We start from the raw sequence: 26,421 nt of genomic DNA, 5'->3' as shown, positions 1-26,421 counted from the left end.
GTGTGCTGTACATGTATCAATACACTGTATATATGCTTGATGATATGACCGAAATTTGTATCAAGATGACATTCCCTTTTCAATCAAAAGTTTTCTGGGCACAGCACGTCGTGCACACTTTAATGTCAGTATGATAGTGAGAGCGTAGAAAAGTTCCTCCATGTCCCATGCCATTTCTTGATATCCTGTCCCCTACAGTAATTATATTGGGGCTGTGCGATCCTGAAAAGGATGTCACTGTCTTCTGCATGCGGCCGGGGATCTGAAGAATTGCTGATAATTAGATTGTCGAGCCGAGATGAAAGACAGTCTGTGGGAGATATACAGTGTAGCGCTCATTCCTCATGATGATTGCTTCTCCAGATGCAAGCGTTCTCTGTATCTTGTCGCACTGAGGGGTTTCAGACTATGAAAAAAAGTGATCGAATTCGTTGGTATACGGTAATCTTGTTTCTTTGTGAAATCTTAATTACGTGCAGTTCTGAATCTAAATGTTTCAAGAATTGTGAAGGGTTCTGCAATGGTCTTCATGCTTACCACCAACTGAAGGAATTCTGTACAAACATATTTTTCGATTTCTATGTACACAACATGTGCAGAGACTCCAACTCTCCCGTTTTCGATGGGAGATCTCCCGCCGAAAGCCCATTTTTGCAAAATCTCCCGTTCTCCCGCTTGAGATTTAATTTCTCCCGCCCTGGCTCTGTGTCTCCCGCTTGAAATGATTTCTTACTTAATATCGTTGTATGTTGAAAAATAAGCCTTAGATAACACGAGAGAGCATCTACAACCCTATACATGTAGCTGGACCCCAGCCACAAAGAACTTCGCGCACATTAAATTGGAGTCTCCTGTTTGCTAGGGGTCTCAGGCGGGAGAATCTCCCGATCAGAAGGTGCTTGGGGTTGGAGTCTCTGCATGTAAACAAACTCCATGATCTGCTCAAATCAAATACAGTGTAGGTATTGAGGTGATATAAATGCTGACACGCAACAACCGCTAGTACAGATTGTGCCATGTACTTGTTCAGTACTTGAAGCACCATAACAAAAGTTGATAGAAGGTCAAATGAGCTCATCCCTCTGTTTCTGATAGCAAATTTTATTTTAGAGGTCAAAAGAATTTAGACTTCAAATGCATGCACCTGAAACTAAAACTACTTGAGAGCAAAACCATGTACATTTTACCACTATTGGCCAAATGTTATTTGAATGTACAGACATGTACATGTATCATAGAAGAAACATGAACACTTGGATAATTGTGAGTGTAAATGTGTTTCTCCTAGATTTGTACTAGTACTTGAAAAGTATAAGCAGAGTTCCTAAACACAGTTCCATACAAGTTACAATAGTGAAAGTGTGAAAACTCCTTCCAGCCTGTAGGTTTTCTTCCACCCATACAGTACCAGGTCAGACAGCACTGTGCCTGTAGTGTACAACTACATTGAGTGGTGACATCCGACATGGAATCCAAAACTGGTTTGTCCATGATACTGTTTAACGAAACGAATGTGTCGTGGGCTTCAGTTTCTACATTGTATATTGTACAATTGTAGGTCCATATTACAGTTCATGTACAGGATATTAAAGGGATCGTATAGTTTTGATTGAGACCTAATTTCAGGTTTCTAACATTTTTTGGTGAGATAATGAGAAACCTCTTATGAAATATAAAAGAACATGTAATTACATATGAGGAATTTAACATTTATTTGATGAAAATTGGTTTTGAAATGACTGAGATATCCAAAAAAGAGCGATTCTAATAAAGTGTGGGACCTACACTTTATCACGATCGCTTTGTTTTACCTTGTTTTTGGATGTTTCAGTCATTCCAAACCCAATTTCAATCAAGTAAACTTTGAATTCCTCTTAAAATGGTATGCTCTGTACCGGTACTATTTCATAAGTGTTTTCTTGGTATCTTGCAAAAAGTTAAAAGCCCAATTCTCATCTCCACCAATACTGTACTGTCCCTTTAAAGTGGATTTGGTCTACAGATTCAGATAGGGGCTTTGCAGTTCATGGATTGTCTGTACAACATGTACCATCTTAGGAATTTACACAAGTACACATGTAATCATAAATTCTATTGCTCTTATTTTTTTAGAACAATACTGTATTCGCCATCATTTTGCAAGTTGGGTGCTGTTCACGAACTATTAACAAGATTATTAACTCTGATCTTGACTTGAACATGATGTGCATGCATACATTCTCTATCCATAGACTGTAATCCATGATCGCGAATTTTTATCCTCTCATGAAACTGTCAGGAAGTCCCAATTCACACACAAAAAAATAGACTCATCATTAGCATACAAATGGCGTACATGTAGTTGTACATGCTGTATTTCATCAGAAGCTTGCTAACTACAGATTGTACAATGTACGTTGATCACTATTTGTGTACTGTAAAACACTATATATTTTCATGACATGAAATTTTCACGAATTGGAGCTGATGTAGTAGTTCACATCATACCAGTATGTGTCTTTTTTTTTTTCTCCTGCAATGTATGGGAACATACAAAAATACAATAGGTAGCCTACACTGTACATGTTTGGACAGATTGTATACCGTGCAAAGAAAGCGTAGATATTCCAGTGGAAAAGCTACAATTGTAATGGGGCCTACAAAAGATTTAAAGTAAAAACAAAACAAAATAAAACAAAACAAAAACGTTTCAATACAATGTACATTTAACATACAGGAGATGTGATGTTTTAGGTCATTCACATATTCATTTGACCTACGTAGAGTGCCAGCAAAAATCTGAATACCTGAAAAGTCGTACAAAATTGTACACAATGTATCTGGACTGTGTGTGTACAGGTATGTACTGTACATTGTACACACCATCTTTCACTAAATTGCAAAACCTGGTACAGTGTACTGTAGGTCTCTGACTGCCTTGTTGCTTCCGATGGATAGGAGAACTTTTGTTCAAGTCCTTTACGGGTAGAGATTGAGGGGATTTTCACATTAACTATTAAGTACTGTACAAATGTACCCTTTCAGTGTTGTCACATGATCATTTTCCTTTTCTTGGCAGTTAGCCAAGTACACAGCATGATTTCGCTGGCAGTCTAGGCTTGCTGCTTCTAATTTTGGAATGAATATTTATGGGGAATGAATTGGGAATGATCTAATGTGATATTGAGCACTTGGCATCCTTTTGGCTCCTTATTATACATGAAGAGCCTATAAACTAAAGAAACTCATGTGTCATTGGATGAGGCTCAGCTAGGGGTCCTACATCGTACAATATGTATGTACACATACACTTGTAGCTCGATCAGCGTAGCAAAGCTCAGTAGTCGTAGTGGTTGTACTCAAACACTGGGAACAACATTGTAGCTTACATAGTAGGTTCACATGCTGTTCCTAAACTTTAAGTTAAAGTAAAAAATTTAACTCTCGATGATTAGCATGTAGTGGAATAGCACTGTGTTGACGCACTCCAAAGTTAGCAATCTTGAAGTTCAGTCGATGATTAGAACCACGAGACATCGTTAATAGGGTTTATGCTCACTCCACAAGCCACGGGGTCCCCACTCGTAGTTTCGCTCCGTGTGGACACAATAATCAACGTGTTTGTGAGTTTATGATATAAGCGCGCTTCTCGATCACATCCAGGTCAACCTCCAGCTGTGCTATTTTGTATGGTCATATTAAAGGTCATCTAGCAAAGACTGCACTTGTGGTGTAATCATCGTGTAGGATTCGCTCGTACAATAAGTTGTAACTTAAAGTTCAGGTGCGCGTGTGAACCCGCACCGTGAATTCGCAAGTGGAGCTAATCATCGACAGTTAAAGTTTTTGACCTAAACTTCAAGTTTGGCAACTGCGTGTGAACGTAAAATGGGCAGGTCAAACAGTTTCTTTCTATGGAAAAAAAATCATCTGAGGCTGTGTTGTTTTTCCCTGAACCTGCACATGCTTCAAGCTGTCTACAATGTACATTGTATACAGTATCCATAGCACTTTGATTATCAGAGTCAATATAAAACTACATTTTTTACATGAATCTAGTTGACCGGACTTTATTTCCATTTGGTGTACTTGGAAACTGTGCAGAGAATGATTTCAAAGAACTTTTGCTTTTTAAAGGGGAAGGCTAGTAACTGATCAGTGGGAATCAGTGGAAATGCTGGGAGATGATTGTTCCAATCCTTATGGGATTCATTCAAGAGTTCATTGTATATCTATTGTTGTGTGAAAATGATTTGCTTCAGAATGGTCTCATATTCAAGTAATGTGCAGTTTAATGCTTCCAGGTTAGCATCCCTGGTCAGTGATGGGGCATTAATCTGCACATTACTTGAATATGAGACTGTTCTGAAGCAAATCATTTTCACACAACAATAGATATTTTTACAGTGAACTCTTGAATGAATCCCATTAAAGGATTGGAACAATCATCTCCCAGCATTTCCACTGATTCTCACTGATCAGTTACTAGCCTTCCCCTTTAAAGCCTACTCATTGTGTCTTGTGAAAATTAATGTTTACAATATGTAGATCTGGGGCCCGTTTCATAAAACTTGTCATCAGTGACAAGTTGTCATACATGTAGATGTGACAAGCTACTGAAATCCTTGCATCTGATTGGCTGAGAGCAAATTTGTCATAGAAATGTGGCAGTTGTCACTGATAACAAGTTTTATGAAACGGGGCCCTGATAAGTATCAGTACCGGGTATTACTAGTACTGTGTGCAATCATACTGTACTTGTACATGGAGTGTAGCCTCCCACCCCCAGTGTGGAAAGCTACAGTTCTATGAAATATGTCCTGAAAAAAAGTTTACTGTTTGTCTTTCAGCATTCTGAATGAAATAGGTTGGAACCATACAGTAGATGAAATTATGATGGTTTCAATTTCATTCCATTTTTTTTTTTTTTAGTGCCATTGTCCTTTTAAACCACATTTGAAGCCATCATGCATGTACACTGTAATTACACATTCTGAATTTTGAAAATATGATTCTGTAACAAAGTTTTTCAAAAAGAGCAACACATACTCTTGGGATTCAGTCCAGAAGAACCCTGAATACAAATGTTGAACTTCAGATGTACAATGTACCATGTTTTCCTGCAAATTGAAACTAGAGTATTAAGGACCCCAGAAATGCATACGCATCATCATGCTCAGCATCCTATAGTTGCTGTGCAAATGCCGAGCCACGAGGGAGCCCCATGCTGCGGAGTGCAGCGGACGATCTTTCCGGGCCATTAGTATTACTTCTGAGTGAATGGAGTCAGATCAATGTCTGCCCAATATGCCGTGAGTGCATCCATGTCGCTGAGAGTAAACCAACTTCTCGGGAGGCACTTCATGTGAGAATTGACAAAATTTGTATTTTGTGGATGAATTATTGATTAATAGCATTATTAACATTTCAGCCTGAGTGTGTGGTTTTGTTCCTCTCTCTCTCTTCTATTTGATGAAAAACTCACTGGATTGAGGCTCGGCTGGAGATATGTTTCAGGAATATGGCTGATTGTGATTTGCACTGCACAAATCAAGAGTTTGCTTCTAGCACTGTCAAATGCATTCTTGGTAGCATCTTCAAGTACAACAGTTGCCATTCCATCATATTGGCATCATTTCTTTTAAATCTTTTCATCAGTAAAATGAGAATAGAGGCAGTTGTTAAAATAGTATGCGTTTCTAGTTTGAGAAGTTGAATCTGTATCGTCCTAGAATATGTGCTACCAATGTCTCAGATATATTGGTTTGTAAAAAAAAAAAAAAAAAAATGATGGAAGTATTGGTATCAAGGCAAGTGAGAGATATATCTTTTGTTATGTCGTAGGTGGTTTCCTTAATTTTCTCACAACAGGTACAGGTATACTCTGTATAAACAATGTGTAATACAGGTGTACATACCTTTTAATAGTCTGTTTATCTTTTGAAGTTAAAAAAGGCATTGCTCTACCTGTGCATAGGTAGGGAATCTTGTGGTCCCCCGAAAGAAGATGATCTCAAAGTCGATCTGACATTAGAAAACTGCAGTTTGGAGGATTCCTTTCGTGCAGTTGTTGCGTTTCATGCTGTACTTTAATAGGCAGGTTAGTTTATATTCTTTGTGAGAATCTCTTTTGTGTCAGCCACTGACATTTAAAATGTCATGGATTGAACGGTATGCATTCTTCCAACTGACATGGTACACTTCAGCACATTATTGAATCTCCTGCAAATTTGTGTCTGGAATGCATACCTTTTTGAGTGAGCAGTGTTTGACACGTATTCAGTGAACATTGTAGCACATTTAATAGCAAATTGAGACTTTGATTTGTGTTACGTGAAGACTTTGTACATTATAGCAGCATTTCCACAAAAAAACTCTATAAAATATAATACAATTGTATCTCAAGCACACATGATCCGGGGCCAGACTGGAAGCCTAATAACTGACAATTTCAACTGGTTGGTGTTCCCATGTTAAAATGTAATCAGGTAATTGCCTCATCATGGGTTGTAGAAATTAAGAGAAACATGAGGTTTTTTATTTTGACTCTCCAGACTCAAGTGACTGTTAATTTCAAAGAATGGTAGGATCTACTAGATTTCATTGAATGTGATACTACATCTGTACATTTACGTGCTGTACGGTACAGGTTTAAAGGTGCACTTGCGATTTTATGGAGGGCTTGCTTCATGACTTTCATAGATGTCAAGTTCAAAAAAATTTTATGAGTGAGATTTTCATGAGTCGGCATTTTGGCGGGCGCGCATGTGCATGAGCGAGGGAGCGAAGCGACTGAGCGAGGGGAGGGTGTGGGAGGGGGGTGTCCACCCTCCCATGGTTGGGAGCTTTTTCAATTTTTAGCTCTTAATGGTACAAGTTGGTGCATATTTAAGTGACTGTTTTTTACTTATTTTGAAAGACAAAAGGGAAATATGCCTTCAATAGCAACTCTTACTTTAATCCTTTAAGCTACAAATGTATGCTCCCAATGCATGAGAAAAAATGGGTGTCATGCGTGAGATCGTGAGACAGACCCTAAATGCTTGAGTCTCACTCACAATGCGTGAGACTTGGTAGCTCTGGACTTTCCTTTTAATAGCCATAGGCCCTAAATTAGAAAATGAATGTCATTCACTGTAGGGAAAGAATCTGACATAATAATGCAAAGTGAGAACACACCCTTAATAAGTTTGATAGTGTCATATACAATTTAGTGTGAACCTATTTACTGTGTAGATCATAGACTGGTAAAAACTATTTGTAGGGCAAAATGTATTACGTTATCAGGTTGTCGCAGTGCTCCTTTTAAAGTGTTACCAGCGAGAATTCAGGCCAGTTTCATTGTACATTTGCACACTTATTAACAATATAAAGCCCACATTGGATCAACTGCATGGATCAGGATTTTACAATGCCTACAACTGTGGGCTTCAGGCTTCGCATGCCATGCAGAGATTGTTATTTTGAAGGGACCAATCCAGTGGAACCACATGGTCATATGTTAGATTAGAGGTGAGCATTGTATGATGTACAGGCTGTACATAAGCCGCGAAACATCACTGAAGAATTCACCGCTTTGTGTTTTGTGTTGATGAGTGAATGCAGTGTACATGTAGTGTGCTGTAACAACAATGCACAGCAAATAATTGGTATTGATTCTTGAAAACCTCTTGCAAGACTTCACTTACAACTGTATGTTTTCACCCAAATAGGAACCTTTGACTTTTGTTTAAAAGTGACCAGCAGACTTTAAAGGCAAGACTTGTAGTACCAAATCCCACATTCCCACCAACTCACACCAAAAAATGTGCCAAGGACCAATGCTACCGTACCTCAAAAGACCAGATTTATTACAAGACTAATTAGACAGTAGCAGGTAGAAAACATATTTTAGTGTTTAGTTATACACTTGTAATGATCTCTCACAGTAGTTTCAAAACTTATGCCTGATGTGTTTACAAAGATTGATAAAGACATGAGATCACTCCATGTTTTTATAGATTTTTTTACAGACAACATTGTCAAAAGAAACAATTTATCTTTGAAAATTTATTATTAGTGAAGTGTATGATCACCTCTATTCTAACTTCATCATCAGCATATTTTGCTAAAATTGCCAGCAGTAGCAGGGAAAGTGTTATCTTTAAACTTAATATTGATTCCTCATCTACGTATCAAACTCACTGTCAAGCATCAATGGCAGTTTTCCACCTTTTTCCTTTTGTTGTGGTGCATTTTGTATTTCCTTACTTAAATATTATTTGTAATTCATCCTTTCTTAATTTCTATTAAGAAGTTATTCATCATTTATATTATTTATATTCATTTGTTTTATTTATTTTATACTGCAAGATTGGCCTGTTCAGTTTTGTAAAACTGCTTTGCAAAGGTGCCCTGCCGTAATATTTTAACAAACATCATTCTACAATTGTACACACAAAATATAGAACAGTTATTTATAGGTAACATCAGGGGTCGCACTTAACTTTTTTTTTAACTAGCCAGGCGGACTACTTAGAATCAATTTTGACACTGAAGCAATATTTTGGCTAGCCAGACGGACTAGTTACTTCAGAATTTTGTGATTTTTAGCTAGTCCGACATGATTTTGGGTGGCCAATGGCCAGCGGACCATCGCCAATTTCGAACCCTGAACATTGTAAACTACATCTGACATCATGAGTGGAACAATAGCAAAATGGATGGATACAATGTAGGGCCTAAAGCTGTACACGCATGTAATGATGTATCATAGCACTCAGTGTCTGTTACAAATCATTTGAATCACCATAATCATATACTTTCCTTGCTTTTACCTGTGATCCCTGTTCAGATTTCTCTACTGTAGAAATACAAATGTAGCTCAAACTTGGTGACACAGTTTTGACTTTTGTAGCGTTAGCATATGATGATACATCATGTCAACAGTGAGTGAGTGTGTGTGTGTGTGTGTGTGTGTGTATCCAAATATTGTGTGTACGCCTCTATCCGTACAGTATGTGTACAGTTGTGATTTGAAACACAACATTAAAACCCTTTGGGTCATGACTGTCACAGTACTTCCTCTTATACTGACAATTTATCATCTGAGATGACCATAAAAACCCACCATTTGAAATAGTCGCAGTGCATATTTCTGTAAACTCACACTTCAGGGGGCTCTTGTACAATGTATGCAGTTTCTCCTCAACAACCTTGCGAGAGATACATACAAGGGTACTGTATAGAAGACACGTTGTTCAAGGTTGACTGGTGTGGAATATGTATCTGATAGGAATCGACAAGTTTTTATTTTCATATGTGAGCACAGGCAGTTCTTATGCATTACCAACATGAAGTATCAAAGAAGAATTTAGCCCATGAAGAAAGGTATCTGTATTTAAAGAACTTTTTAAATGACAGCCAGAAACCATTGCCATTCTTTTTTATTATTATTATTATTTTTTTTTTTTTAACAGCAGAGTCAAATGTCATGTTGAAGTGCAGAATTCTCTCCCTGTTGAAGTTGACTTTGATGAATACATTTTAGAGCACAGAAAGTTTCACGTGTATAAAACACACACACACACACATGAATGGAATTTTGAAGGCTAACATATTTTTAAAACAGGAGTATGATGTCAGCGTCTAGTCAATGTACAATGTAGATTGTGAGTAATACTGTAAAAGTGGAAATTTTCGCGGTGTCGAAATTTTGGCGCATTTAGCGCAACCAGAAACTAACGCGAAAATAAAAGCACGTGAATATTTTTGCTTGCTACAAGGTATATGTTCCAGTAGTTGATGTCTTGATTCTGCGGAATTAAAAACCCACGAAACTCTTCTTACCTGGCCGAGCGCGAAAAATTGGTCTCGCGAAAAATTAGTCTCGCGAAAATATCTACTTTTACAGTAGTTGTGAGATTTGGCATACTGTGTGTTTTTGTAATGTCATTTTGGTATGATTGACAGACCAGTATGCCCATGCAAGTTTCAGTTTTTGTTTTGTTTTATTTATTTTTTAACCAGAGTATAAGTTTTGCCTTCAATCAAAAAGCAAACAAACAGTGTTGGTATTTCTTATTTATCTATTCATTTATTTTACAGAGGCTGACATTTCTCCTTGGCCTTTTTTTTGATAGTTAAGATGATTTCACTCTAAACACTCAACTTGAAAATTGAAATATAGAAACAATTTTCCCTGACAGCATTTAAGCTGTAATTATTTTCAAGTCAATGAGTCATTAATCATGTACAGCTTGTGCATGTTTATACAGCATCCTAAACAGGGAACTATTTCGGCCATATGACAAAGTCATTGTGCTAGTGAGATTCCTTATAATACTGGTACATGTATGTAATATTTTTGAACATGCAACGCTTTTAGTTTCGCTCGATCCAAAGGAGCTTTATCTTTGTGAAAGCAGCTCAAGATATATTGAGGACTTTGTATTCATTTTCAGTCATGCTGCCGATTATGATAACAATAACATCAGTGCACGTTAATCAATTATCATTAATTGCTTAATTTTCTTTGGTGACTGACAATTTAATCATACACATTTTGTAACTTTCTTTCTACCTTGCATTATTTGCCAGATTCTTCCCCACACATTCTTTCATCGAGATGGATACTGATTCACATACAGTACACTGTTGTACAACTGCCAGGAATCTCCCCCCACCCCCCACCCCCCCCCCCCACCCCCACTCCCATTGAAAATAAAACCTATCTTGTTTAACATTGTCACCTCTGAACTTGACTGCATACATGTGTACATTAAATTTTCAGGTAGATTTAAAAAAAGACTAAATTCAAAAGACTAAATTTTAGACAAATACATTTACGTTTAATCTTATAAAAAATGTGTTGCCAATTGAAAGATAAAAAAAGTAGTGCTCTTGAATCTCAGCGATTTAGAGGCATTTGATATTTAAAGACAGACCATCCCTTTTGCATGCAAATTTTTTAAAATTTGGTGAGAACACTAAGGTATTGAAGAAAACACTATTTGGAAACCTCCTGTAAATTTTGAACTCAAAATTGACCATTGAGATTCAAATATTTTTTTCCTAAGTTTACAAAAAAAATTCAAATTTGAACTAACTTGGTCTAGTTTTACAGACCTGTGTGATGCACTTATGTACTTCATGTATTATAAGTGGTGAGTTATTATTTGCCATAGATAACAAAGTAAAAGAAGCTAGTGAATTCTTCGTTTCTGACAGCTTTGACCCCGATGCATATTAGTTCTTTTGTTCGAAGTATAAGTATCATATTACAACCACAGGAGGATTATGCAACTGTGCCTCGTACACAGAATGCGTTACTGTGAGCATTTGGTGCATTATTTGGTGCATTATTGATTTTAACAGCTAACAACCTTCAAATATCACAGAAATGTTATAGCTGTACAATTTAGTCTTGTCATTCTGGTGGAATCATGTTCTGTGCTATTTAGGAAAGAATGCAAAAGGGATGGCCCATCTTTAAAATCTACCACTGAAATAAAGAACAATGTACATTGTACCTCCAAATATGGCTCAAATGAGAGAGAAGGTGTCATTCTTCCTGAAAAAAAAAAATGCACATGTGAATTGCATAGTAACAATAAATTACGATATTATAAGCCAGAGAGCAGAGGACGTAGCCTGTAAACCCACATGCTTGCACACAACCCCATGCACAATTCAGGTACGTCATGCGCTCACACAGTCGCAGCAATCATCCTCGTTTTTTTACATGCTAACGTATGGGAATTTGCCCTTCATCGCAAACCCTCTCCGCGAGAAACTCTTATTTCTTTGTGATACCTGCTAATGTCGCCCGCTGGAAACTGGCGGTTTGTGCACGAGTGTTTACATTTGTATGCAAAGTTAATGGGGAAACCGGGAATAAGGATGATACCCACTAATATTGCCCACTTGAAACTGGTGGTATCCCGACCGATCAAAATACCAACTACGATTGCCCGGCAAAACTACCTTATATGGGTAATAATCATGATTATCATTAACATTTGACTAGCTTTATGCATGGAGAAATGGGACTTTTTTCTTCTTCTTGGCATTGTTTAAGTGCTGAATGCCAAGATTAAATATATTGTATGGTTCTGTCGAATGCAGGGGAGGTCATCTTTCATGTTTGTGTAACTGTTAAGTGGACTGCGCGTGAAGTATGGTTGAGGGATGCTTGATGATTGTGTCGCGTACCATATATGGCTGCATTCAAAGGACAAGGAAATTGAGAAGCGGTCGGCATTTTTTTTTCCTTTCTTCTTTCCTGGCTCAAGCGTGAGCATCGTGTGACAGAGAAGGAAGGAATTCACAGAAATTTTCTGTTGATTTCTGTCGAGGATAAGACCGTGTTCTCATGAAGCACCAACTTTCCAGTCAAGGAAGTACAAGTTTGTATTAAGAGGAATGTGTAACCGGCTTGTGTTATTGACGGTTCATTATACCTGTACACACACACACATCTTTGGGTCTTCCCTTTATTTCAAGTTTTGACCTTTGACCTGCAGATTGTAGAGTTGTGCGGAAATCATTTCTGTAGTGATACTTTTTGCACATGTTTATCTGGTATGCCAGCATCACAGTACAGTGTGTGAATCCTGTATGTACTTTTGTATCTTTTTGTGTTTGATAAGTTGTACACACTCACACTGATTCAAATTTCATACAAAGTATTTGAAAGTGTATTCTATACTTGATTACTAGTATATGTTTGTGACCATCTGTTGGAAGGTGTATAGAAAAGAGAAGAAAAAAAAAGCTACATGCGCCAAGATTGTTAAATACAATATCTTATCATTCAAAATAGAAAGCGATTCAAGTAAAAGTTTACATGGAGTCTTAGCATCAACTTAAACTTCAACTTCAACTTCAACCTCAACTTCAACATTACATTGTAGTTTGTGACTATTGGCTGTACAATGAAATACTCTGCTCGTATTCCATATCGATATGCAAGTATTCACTGTATATGCTGCGTCATGTTTTTTTCCCGTGCCAGAGAGGCATTGCATAGTACTGCTGCACATTATGGCTGTTTAACCCGTTCCATGTTGAATTCTGAAATGCCCATAGACTACACAGGCCATCAGGTTCCTGTATGGAACGGGGTAACCTACATTGTACAGTATGTAGGGTAATTATGAATTGGCATAGGGGGGAAGCAGAGGTGTGCAGATGGGGGCATGTATGGAGGATGCGCTCATCGTATTAGGTAATAAGATTTCCTGCCCCACCCCCCTCACCCATTCATCCCAGAGGAAATTCATGTTCACGACTAAGACGTTGCATCGCAACCCTTTTTGGATGCACAGTGTACAGTGATGTATGGCAGTGATTTACTGTGTTCCTGCTACACAATATTACTACACTGTACTGTGCCACAATCAGTTCTCGGATGGTAAGGGAAGTTTGTGGCAGAAAGCCTCACGCAATCACCCTCAATTGTCACCTTGCTCTCACTGAAAGTGTAATGCCACAAGAAGTTAAAGTTGACTTTGATGAATAGAGTAAAAATCAGAAAAATAAAAAATGATTGCAGTTTTGTTAAATTTGGTCTTCTAAAGTACCAACTGTGTATTAAAGATACAAAAAGTACTTTGAAATTCAAACATTTCAAATTGTTTCCATATGTAATACAAACAAATCGGAAAAGGCAATCATGTCAGCACCTCGCGACTCTCCCATTTTTATTGATCAGTATGAAATTACGTTTTTGGACCAAAAACATGTATGTAAATAGCGTATTCAAACACTTTCCCCCAAATGTTAGTGTTGCTCTGCTAGTATTACTGTACAAGACCACAGATTTGATGTAAAGGACCCATACAGTTTGTATATAAATCTTAATTGTATTAATTTCAAAAATGAAAAAGAAAAAGGAAATTTGATAGAAATTTATGAATCCATACAGTGTATTCAATAGAAGTTATGACATCTGCTATCACCTGTGCCATTTTGAGTACATGTGGTTGTGACTATATAAATATCATGAACTTTTTAAAACATGGGAACCTTTAAACATTTTACAACTTTCGTTTGCTACATCTAATCTGAAGAAAACTGTATTAAAGATACCATCTTGTGCATCTGATATTACTCCATTCATCAAAATCAAATTCAATGTGATGTAGAATTACAATTGTACACCTTAATTAAAGTGACTTGACTGAGCAAGGAGTTGGTATGCTACAAATGTACCTTGTATTATTACAGGTTTTTTTACATGTAGGCCAGGGAAGCATTTTAGCTGTAGTGAAGGTCAGTGTTAATCTTTTCTGAACTTCCCTACCAGGTACGGTAGATTCTCACTGGAATTTGAGTCAACATTATTTGCCTTTCATATCATCATATTGTCATTTTGCCATATTTCAGCTTGATATAAATTGTCCTGCTACAATGTACATGGTACACACCATATGTACATGTATAGCGGTAAGATTATACAATGTACATTATACATTATAGATCAATGCAAAGTATAGCAGTACATTTAAATAGCATTTACACCAACCTGGCAGTGCAACATGCTTTTAATGATAGTACCTAATTTATTTGATATGGATGGTCAGTATGTCTGTAGTTCTGTTTTCTTGATGTTTAATAGGCAAGTGAACTTTTGACTCATGCATTTCCACTGTGGAATGGCTTGTAGAAGTCAAATGTCTACATGGTGGGGAAGGCCTGATGCATCGTATTCCACCAGAGTGCATTGTGGCAGCAGGGATATTGTGTTTATAAATTTGTCGCCGTGTGCCATTCATGCCCTCATCCAATTGATCGTCACAAAGCCCCAAATCTTCCCCCTTCCGTCACCCCTATCCCTTAATGCTGAAACAACTCCCCGTATCAATCTCAACGCCTTTCACCTGACAGTAATGACAATCGCTTGTCAATTCGCATTCACTCAATTTGAATCTGCCTAGCTGCTGTAGCTGCGTACGGTTGTGTCTGATGTTGGTTCCTGTTCTTTGCCCTATCACATTCAATTTGCCACAGAGGTTCTCTAGCCCAGCGCAGGCCAGCGGATTGGAAGCACATATTGGAAGAAAATTGCTCAGTCAGGTACACACCACATCTGGGTCAGCAGACCTGGGTCTGTGCTGAGCCGCAAAGAGGGCAAACGTTGCCAGGGCATGTATTTAAAAACCCTGAGTGATAATTGCAAACACATCCAGTGGAAATGCTGAAATAAATGGGGTTAGAATGTACAAGTTCCATTGTCATGCACATGTGTATACTGTTGTACCAGTGCTGATATTGAACCAGACAAGAAGGACCTTTTTCCAGTGTAATGCTTTCATCTTTTTCTCCCACACACTTTAAAGGGTGTGTACAGTTCTGGTTGAGGTGAGGATTTAGCTTTTAACGTTTTGCAAGATATTCAGAAACCACTCTATGAGATGTCAAAGAGCATGCAATACTAAGGGGTATCAAAAGTTTATTTGATGAAAATCGGTTTTGAAATGGCTGAGATGATCTAAAAACAATGTGAAACAAAGAGATCCTAATAAAAGGCGTGGCCTGTCGCCTTTTATTATTATCACTTTTTTGGATATCTCAGCCATTTGAAAACCAATTTTCTTCCAATAAACGTTGAATCCTTCTTAAAATTACATGCTCTTTCATATTTCATAAGAGGTTTCTCATTATCTCACTTTTGGTAAGAATGATCAAAACATGAATCCCCACCTCAACCAGTACTGCACAGTTCCTTTACAAAGCTGTACAGATGTACTACTATATGTACATAACAGGTATTAATTGGGAAGCTCCATAATACTTTTTGATGAATACTTTTTTGCATTATACATTACACTGCGATTATATATATTTCATTATGATGTCAATGTGTGATATATTGCACATATGCATTATACTCTTTGCTCTGTTAAAAAAAAATAGAAAAAAATCATACATTGTATGGATCATATTATTTTGTTTTCATGATCAGAAGCAGCTCTTTTGTGAATGACATGCTACTAATTTTAGGCATAAAAAGCCTGCTTGGATTCAAAGATTTGGAATTTTCCTTCACAGGATTCTGGTAAGATCGATACTATTCTATGCATATCTGGCAAAGTGGAATGGACTCGCAGATAGGATGACTATAATCGGCATACGCAGTACATACAATTTGTACATAATAGGTATATGTTGATTTTCTCTCTTTTTTTTCCCAATATGTGGCTGAGAATAAGCCAAGGTCCTACAGACGTCTGTGTCAACACTTGTATTGTTCATCAGAACAAAACAATACCAATGTCACATTTGTTTGTCAAAACCTACAGTATAAAAGACACAGTGTGTACAAGTGCTATGAGGATTTTCATGCACAGCTCACAGTACCAGAATGTATACAACATTTTATTCCAATGTATGTGGTCTGCAGTGAATGTGTACATGTTGTATTTGATTTACAGTACATGCACACTGTAATTTTACAAATCCCGCGTTCCCGAATCCACACAAAGCACGCTTCCCTCTGCAAATTTGAAATGGGAGCTGAATGTGGGTTATGGGGCCAGGTCTTTAGAGTGAATTGCATGTAGCGGTATTACTGCCGTCAGCCAGGTATTATTGACAGAGATTTGCCAGTAAAGCCAGCTGTCCATTCAACAAGGGACAGTGACTAGAAAGCCATTCGGTCAAACTGCCATTGCCGTGTCTCATGTTCAACATTGCTGATTGTTCACCTGTTCTTGGTGCAGTGAAAGTGCAGTGGACTGATCCTGATTCCGGTTAGATATTATACACCATGGAACACATTATAACATATTGAGTGAACATCATATCTGTAGGCTATGTTTGTTTTATTACTTTGTAATAGTTTTTAATCAACTGATGATTAGAGACTATTCATATGCTAATCACCCATGAAGATACCATTAATAATCTTATCAACTGCAATTGATTTATTATTCAGAGTGAAACATAAAAGCATTCAGTTTGCTTGCTTGATTGATTGATTGATTTAGGCCAATTTAGGCCAGTTATTCGGCAAAGTAAAACACAAAAACATATAATAGTAGCCTTTACAATGAGAGCCAGGCAGCCTTGAAAGCATCTTGTGTTGTATTAGGATGCCTTGATAATTTGCTGAATCACTTTTTTTAATCAATCTCCTGCAAATACACTGTACATGTACTCTGCCGTTAAAATGAAATGAAAAAAAGATCCCATTGGAAATGTAAAAAAGAGTGCCTCATATATACAATATAACTAGTTCCCACGATCTCATTGACCCTGGGCTGCAGTAATGTGCTCTTCAGTAGAAAGAGTCAGTGTTGTCTGTTCGTCAGGCAATTCCAATGATTTTGTTTGATCCATAAAGCGATCACATGTTTGCAACTATTTTGTGGAATTGGAGACACTAGCACTACCTGCATATTTTTCCCCCAGACTGTACCGCACTGCCCCATTTATATGGGGACAATATACAATGTACATGTGGGCCGGGCCCAGTTACATGTACAGTTATATCACACTCACTGACCTTGATTTGAGGCTCATCAACATCATTGTGTTAACAAGAAATAACAAAACAAAACAAGAACCCCAAAACTATCATACAGGTATAGTACATATAAAGAAAACAGGTTTAAGAATGACACTACTATTACAGGACTTTGTGAAGAGGAGACAGTTAATTACATCAACAACAAACAAGAGAGAGAGAGAGAGAGAGAGAGAACATAATGTAGGACAGAAGACAAATCGAGAGGATAACCATCACAAAAATTGTACATGTGGATGATATGTTTTATGCATTGATACTTTTGGTTTAGGTTTGCAGTGTTAAAGGATGATGAGAATGTCATCATCATAGTGATGATTATGATGATGACACTGACGGCAATGACAGCGAAAGAATACGGAAATGTCACATTACAGCATCAGGTATAATACTTTAGAATAAGAAATGATGGAAATACATGTATGTACGAGACATATTGTTCGGTATTTGTTTGTTGGAAATATCTCTAAAATTTGCAATACATGTACAGTATGGGTACCGGTTTTCGACACTTTAGCACATTTCCTTGTTTACCATCAATACTGCACCGTTTTACCTCGGAATTTCGATATGAAGTTGTGCTACAAAGGCCAATAATAATATGCCTTGAACGAATTCCAATTTGAATGCACTCGTGTTCAATTTTAGCGATTTCCGTCACGCCGTCGCTGGCATCAGATTTCGACACCCGGTATCATTTTTCGACACAATCACAGCGCGCATCACGCATTAAACACATGGCGCGTATAGTATGCGTACACTGCATTGTGGACGCAAACCAGCAAAGTACCGGCGCAAGAACTTGTTGTTTCCTCTATAACGTGTCTTATTATGGGGATATCGAAATCTGGTGCCACATTCTCAAAGCCAACTCTTTCTATAAGTTTGCTCATTTATCACGAATTCAGCCATGAAATTACTAAAGACGATTATGAAATCAAACATCAGGATTTGGCAAACAAACTGATACTAAAGTAAGATAACCGGCATGGGTGAATTTCATTTTACGGCGATGTATACAAAATGCGTCATATTGTTTGAACCCCTGAAAATGGCCGACATCAAAATTTCTGCTGACACTGTGTTGCTTTTCTCCTAAATATTCTACCGTCGGATTATGATGACAAGTGAAAAACGGTGTTTATATAAGACTAGAAATGTGATTGATAACTTGGTTGATTGTTGAAGTCAGACGTTTGTATTGAGTATAACATTTAATAAGAATTATCTGCTGGGTGTCGAAATCTGGGTCCTGTCGAAAACTGGTGCACTAACGGTACTCTTTGTCCTTAGTTTACTGTTATACAAGTGTAGAACTGATGAAATAATGTATGTTGTAAATGTTTCATAACATCACTTTGTACAGTTGAACCTCTCTTATCCGGCCTCCCTTTATCCGGATCTCTCTATTATACGGACGCATTCTCGCCGTGATTTGTTTTTTTTTAATGATAATTACGGGAGGAAAGGTTGATTCCCAACTCCTTGAGAACTCCTACACAAACACACATGGTCTACTTCCAACATGATTAACATACATATTTACATCAAATTTCCTTCCAAATTGCTTACCTTCAGACATTTTAACATCCCCAAACATCCCCAAATCATCGCAAGAACATCAGAGACTCCAACCCTCCCGTTTTCGACAGGAGATCTCCCGCCGAAAACCCATTTTTGCAAAATCTCCCGTTCTCCCGCTTGAGATTTAATTTCTCCCGCCCTGGCTCTTTGTCTCCCGTTGGAAAGAATTTCTTACTTATTTCTATCGTATGTTGAAAAAATAAGCCTTAGATAGCACCAGAGAGCATCTAGAACCCTGGGAATTTAGCGCTTCGCACACATCAAGTTGGAGTCTCCCGTTTGCTGAGGGTTTCAGGTGGGAGAATCTCCAGATCAGAAGGTGCTTGGGGTTGGAGTCTCTGGAACATGGACGGATTATGCGCTTTCAAGAGTCCTCTCACATGTAACAATGAAAAGGTTGCAGTCACATTACTACATGTGGTACTACGATGGGCTACATCAGTACATGTGTATGTATATGCACATAAAAAGCATTGAGTCTCCCGTATCCGGCCAAATCCCTTATCCGGATGAGCCCCGGTCCCGACTTGTCCGGATACGAGAGGTTCAACTGTATTCATTTTTAACCAATGAAGCATCTGACAGGGAGCAAGAACATGTTTATGGAATAATTGGTGCGAATGCATTACATTCTGCCTAATAGTACACGAGTAGATAGAAACCTATTTCAACGGTTCATTAAATTTTAGCATACAAGCCTTGTATGAATGGTGTATTATGATTACGTTGGTAACCCTTTAATATAGACAAACCATTTTATCGTCACTGGCACGATCAGTATAAAGCAACATGAAATTGATATCTTTAATCAAACTGTAAATTGCATCTTTCGTATCTATTGTCCTGCAGGTGTTCATCTTTTAGCCTCACCACAGACACGGGCAAGAGAGTGACCATCGGCTTCTGAGTACGAGCGAAACTTCCGTCTAGGTATGTGAGAGAATGTAATAAACACTTCATTCATGCTCGTTTCAGTCTCAGTCATATTGACCTCTGCAACAGTTTCCCATAAAGAGATCTATTCCATAGAGGTTGATGCTGTGAGAAACCTCCAGGTGCTGAACAATATGTACCAACTGTATACTTTTTCAGAGCAGAGTTGTGATGGAAAAAGTAGTGTCTGTGGGCAGAATCAAGAGCTGCAACTTGTATTTGTTATTCATATACAAATACTGTCAAAATCATGTTGCTCACTCGAGTTTTTAATAGCAATACCCCTTTGAGACTAGGCAGATTACAGTGGACAAAGTGCTTTTTGTCTGTGTGTGAACGCAGTTCACCTTGTTCACATGATTCACATTTAAAAGTCTGTTTCTCTAGTGCCATGATGATGGCATGCACACCACTCTGCAGTTTTATAGTGATCTTCAACTATGAAGGATGTACTTTTTACAGAAGAAGCAGAATTATAGTTGATTATTGTGAAGCAAAGTCGGAATAAAATCAAAGTCAATGTTTGAAGAAGTTGACTACCTCAGGAGGTGATTTAGAAGCACATTGCGTGTGTAGGTCTCCGATGAATTTAAAAGAATTTTACTTCTTCAATGAGACAAGAGACAAATTTGATACAACCCCAGACACTCGGCATTCATAGCAATATTGTGGCTTTAAAAGCAGTTGAATTTTATGGTCATGCTCCAATGATCACCACTTGGCTGGGATGCCGCACTGTAGAGGAGTCGGCCATGGTGGCGATCAGTAAACCCAAATTAGCCCACGTCTGACGCCAGATGAGCCCAGACGAGTGCGGAATGATTGATGCAAGACTAATTAAGGCTGGACAAGCATTGAACACCATACAGGAGAGCTGCTATACATGTTACAGAATAGCATCAGTCGGTGCTCTACATGTATCTGCCCTTCTTTGCCAAAAACAATAACAACAATTTGTCGGTTTCTAGCCGTTGTTTTTTCACAAGATGTACACATTCAGAGACTCCAACCTAAAAGCACCTTCTGATCTGGAGATTCTCCCGCCTGAAACCCCTAGCAAACGGGAGACTCCAACTTGATGTGCGCGAAGCGCATATCACGAGCGCAAAGTTCCTTGCGGCCGGGCTCCAGGGCCCGCTTGGGCCCTAGAAGCTCTAATAATTAGGGTTCTTGATGCTCTCTCGTGCTATCTAAAGGCTTATTTTTCAATGTATACGAAGACAAAAAGTAAGAAATCATTTCAAACAGGAGACACAGAGCCAGGTCGGGAGAAATTAAATTTCAAACGGGAGAACAGGAGATTTTGCAAAAGTGGGCTTTCGGCGGGAGATCTCCCGTCGAAAGCGGGAGAATTGGAGTCTCTGCACATTCCTGGGGCCCGTTTCATAAAATTTGTCATCAGTGACAACTGCCACATTTCTATGACAAATTTGCTCTCAGCCAATCAGATGCAAGGATTTCAGTAGCTTGTCACATCTATGACAATTTGTCACTGATGACAAGTTTTATGAATCGGGCCCCTGTTTGTTTTACGTCTTTCATAGAAGTTGTTCGCAATTAGGAAGACAAAGGTGCTTTGCTGCTGTTGATACCTTGTTTCTGTTTCATATTACACAATAGAATATTTAAACTTCTTTGTATTACAGTATGAGATCACTGAAAACAATTCTTTGACTGCCTGGTGATATGTGATTGAAACTAGAGTGGAAGTATTGTATGCATTGTAGTTCTGGTGATGAAAGAAAACTTTATTATATTCTGAGCAAATAGTTGTTGTGAGTGCTCAACTTGTCTTTACAGCTGTGTCGTAGTATTTGATCTTTTACAGCTGTAGTTTCAACCAGGGTGTTGGAATTCTACAATGTACCTCCCTGATTTCAACTGATGGCCTTACAGTGGTTTTACTAACTGTGTCAAATGATGTCCACATTGTATTGAACATTCCAGGTTTCACTTTTTAATTGTTTTGATGCTGTATACCCCCCAATTAAACACAGGGTGTAGTAAGATTTAACCTGCCTTAAATTGCAATGCACTGAGTATCTTTGTAGAAAATACTTTCAAGGGAGGAAAGAGATCTTTTGTTTTGTGGGTGCTTTTTTAATTGTTTTCTTTCAATTTTTATTTTTAAAGGGATGATACAGTTTCTATTGAGACGGGGTTTCGGGTTTCCAAAGTTTTTTTTTAAATGACAATTCTTTGAGTTAATGAGAAACCTTTTATTAAATTTGATAGAGCCTACAATTCTATAGAGAGGAATTCAAGGTTTAATTGGTGAAAATTGGTTGTGAAATGGCTGAGAAATCCAAAACAAAGCAATTCAAATAAAAGATGGGACCCATCTTTCAGTAGGATCATTTTGTTTTTATACTTTGTTTGTGGATATAATATCTCAGCCATTTCAAAACAGATTTTGTCAAATAAATTTTTAACAGAATTGTATGCTCTTTAGCATTTCATGAAGTGGTTTCTACATTTGTTTTAAAGTATCTCACAAAAAGTTAAAAGCTGAATCCCTACCTCAACCAATACTACAATGTATACCATCCCTTTAATACCTTGGCAAGAAACAGTGTTCAAAGCACTTTGTGTAGTAGACCGACAAATATCTGTGTCTAGTTCGGGTTCCTCTTGTTTGATTACTGTGTGGTAGTTTGATACATTTTAGGTACAGTATAAAATATGGCTAGCCCTCACTGCAAATGGATATTTTCCATTCATTCTGCTGTGCGGACTTGTGTTATCCAATGAGGACCAGTAGGAAATGGGATAGAATCCCCCCCCCCCCCTTCTCCATTAAAGAGATCACATAACTTGGCATATTGTATGTGTGATTAAATTGAGGAATGAATCAAACTCACCAATTTCACGATTTATTCCTTCTTCATGTATGTACGCCATTTTGTGTGATTTATCGCGTATTAGATGGTCTTTGAATAGCGCAGACACATGTACGTACATGGCTAACTCACTGTTTAGCTGAGAAGAGTTTGATGACTGTGTAGTACTAGTCAGATCTAATCAGGTATTAAGACTGGTACATGTTGTATTGGAATTAGCAATTTTGTCGGTAGTAATGAATAGTGAATAGCATGTGCTTTGCCGTTGTCGTTGTTTTCTTCAAGGGTATGGCTGGCCTGGAACTTGATCGTACAAGGAAGTAAAAGTGGAGAAAGAGTAGTTTGTTGAAAGTGAAGTAACGAAGATTTGTGAGAGGATTATTACAGGAAGGTACAGCTGTAGCTGTGCATGCACTTAACACAAAAGAGTGCTGATTTCCAGTCTGTTGTCATCAAGCAATTACTCCGCACACTTTTGCCTTGACTGATCAAAGGAAAGCACAAGTTGCCCAAAATTGTAAAGGCAGTTGAAGTACATTTTGTATGTGCTGTACCTGTGATCAATGAGAGGATCTGTGTATGGTGTTCCGTTCTCCAGTGTTCTGGTATACATCGATGTATCAATGATAATGCTTTTATAATCATATTCTTTTCAGACATCACTTTTATGAAGAGCTATTATGAATTTTGCCAATTTTTACAGTCCATATAGCCGAAATGTAATTTATGTCACCAAATTTCCCTGCCATTTGTCATTCAAACACTACGTGTATCTTGCACAAACCATGAGATACAAGAGTACTTTGTGTAACAGCAGCTTGGGCAGTGTATCATACAAGGTTTTATGTTCCCCTATACATTGTATATTACAATGTATGTAGTTCCTTTGTCCATTGCTGAACACAGTGCACCCATACCACCTTCTATGCTGTGTTATAGGACTTCATTTGTTTGCAATTAATGCTTTGATGTGATAAAATTTTATGCAATCCCTGATTATGTTTATATACAGGGCGTGTTCTTTGCATGGTCCATATCTTAGAGAGCTGGAAGTGAGTTTCCTTGTGGCACAAAAGTCTGAAAGAGGAACTGGCCATTCTAATATGAAAGCCCCGCAGATTTCTGCGATCCAATACCATAGTGTAATCATGCAACAAGCCCATTGTGGATGAGTGATTATGTCCTGCACAGCATGTGTAACAGTGTACCTTTTTCTGAGGGCTTCCTCAACATGCATGTGGGGAGCAGTGATTATACGGCGGCAACATATAAAAGTGAAGTGGAAGGAGATATGTCGGATGAGCAATCCAGGTTTTGCCAAGCGACACGACAGCAGTCACGATCATAACTCGCCGGGGGGACTGGCGTGGTAACAAAATCAAATACGGCACGGCAGAAATTTGAGTCGGGAACTTGACAAGAGCCGTAATGAGTCCGGTAGGCACTCTCCTCTCAAAAGGCGTTGATGAAAGCTGTCGAGATGGAGCAGGGGAAGGGTGGTGTGGGATGGAGGCAAATGCGATCTGACTTGAAATTTGAGTCACAAACTTGACGGTGGGAGTTATACTTTCGAGCACACGGCTTCCCTTCATGAAGTTGATGTATACACTGCCTAGATAGGGAGGAATGGAGGGGGGGGGGGAGCTAATGTTGGGGGGTTAAGACCCAATAGATGGATAATGGTGAGTAATCGTTTGGACGTCATCGTTGGGTGATAGCGAGTGGCAAATTGCAGTAAAGCCAATTTACCATCCATTTATTCAGTGTTGTGTGTGTCACTAGATTGTTGCCAATTGAGTATCGACTAAACAATTTAGTGAAGTTTGTTCAATATCACAAAAAAAAGCTATCAATTACGAACTTAAATACAAAAGACGGGCACAACTTCGAAGAATCAAACCAGTCAAACTTTGGATAAGTTTCAAACAATCGATTAACTTGCCTTTTAATATAATACACCTTTCCCCTCAAATATTCAAAAACATATACTATCAATACAATAGTCACAGTCAAATGTACTATTTGGGTTTACTACATAAACCGTATTTTCATTATAAATTTGATGGTTTTATGGTTTTGCAACAGATTCAGTATTCAAAAGTCTTACAATATATTTTGGGTAACTTGACCTAAAACCCTAAGGTGCACCAATAAAATGATACCGACTTTACATGGGGGCGGAAATATACAGCTCCGCGATGGGGGAGATCACGCGTGAGTAATCGTGGTGGTAGAGAGTTCGTCGGCGAGTCGAAATCAATGACGAGGTCGTTGTCGGAGATAATCGAGGTCGTTCGAGACCAATTTGCCGAAAGCGTGGAGTTCGAGGAGTTAACAGTCTTGGCCAATGGCCGGCGTCTACGAAGAAGACATGGAGCTTTATACTTAGCCCAGCTAAGTTTGTAGTAAGACGAGGAACGGGATGACTGTATAAAAATATACCAAAATGCTTTCTAGAAAGTGTTCGTAACATTCTCATATACAATTACTGTTGCTTTAAAAGAAAACCGATTAACCATCAATATATAAAATTATAAACACTTCACTTTACGGTCATCTAATGTGTCTGTATAACAATTGTTTTTCTTTCTTCTTTTTTTTTTGAAAAACCACTTGCCAAATACGAGCGTAAAAAGTGGACTCAATCTGAAGTGTCAATTCACACAGAAAGCGGACACATTTTAAAGTGTCAAATAACATAAAAACTATTGTTTACACCGATTATATTCAATTGATACATGCAAAAAAAAACCTTATGAGTACAACCGTATAACCAAATGCAACACTATACGACAATACTTATACGGAGCAATTAATGTCCTTTTGTCTTATCACCAAATGAACATGATAATTTCATCTGCCATATTTCCAGAGCTCTGTACAAAAGACTAACAAACGTTTTAACAAAAAATGTAGTAGCACTTATCAACAACACTATTGTACTTGCTTTCAATGCGCTATCCAAAATTCATACCAGTTTGAAATCATAACTGTTACATCTACTGCAATATGACACTGATTTTTAAGCATTAAAACTATTGGCCTTTTCATGCTATCAAATTACACACTCTATATCATTACAGTTGCTTAACAAATACATAAAATGTCAACTTACGGAAATCCCTGTGGTCTTGAGTTTGGAGATGTGCTTTGGTGTGCTGTGGCAGCCAAAAGGAAGTCCCGAAATTGCAAGTCTGACCATTACTTGCTAGTGGGGGATCCAAGTCGTGGCTTTCTCACACCCAGAATCCACACACATCCAGTCACACCACTGTGAGGATGAAGAGCTCAACCTCTCAACTCAAAGGTTCAATATGGAGTGCACCGATTTTCCCTCACACAACTCTCTCCTAAACACAGGACTGCACACACCCAAAAAAACTTAACCAATTATCTCCTACCCTGCCAAGTAACCTAGCAACTGAAAAACACTTTAATTACCGCATTCCTATGCCTATATCAACTGTGCACAGCCCCAGCACAGCTAACTAAAACACCTGACTGAGACTTTGTTAAAATTAGCCAAGCGCGGAGACCCACTACAGCACTAGTCTGAACAAAAGAGAATGCAAATGA

The 26,421-nt window shown here is 38.1% G+C and overlaps 1 protein-coding gene across 1 annotated transcript in view; it reads left to right on the top strand.

Moving 5' to 3' along the window:
* Positions 1 to 26,421, top strand: part of LOC139722224 (CYFIP-related Rac1 interactor B-like) — a 78,778-nt gene that overhangs the window by 12,527 nt on the left and 39,830 nt on the right. Inside the window, exon 2 of the mRNA XM_071633534.1 lies at positions 19,922 to 20,002. The gene's annotated coding sequence lies outside the window, so the exon portion shown is untranslated. The remainder of the gene's footprint in view (positions 1 to 19,921; positions 20,003 to 26,421) is intronic.

Source organism: Diadema antillarum, unplaced genomic scaffold (assembly GCF_040938485.1).
Source record: "Diadema antillarum isolate AM-2024a unplaced genomic scaffold, OU_Dant_1.0 scf00000161, whole genome shotgun sequence".
Taxonomy (NCBI): Eukaryota; Metazoa; Echinodermata; class Echinoidea; order Diadematoida; family Diadematidae; genus Diadema; species Diadema antillarum.
Note: the sequence above shows the minus strand (reverse complement) of the source record. Positions and strands in the feature narration are given on the sequence as shown.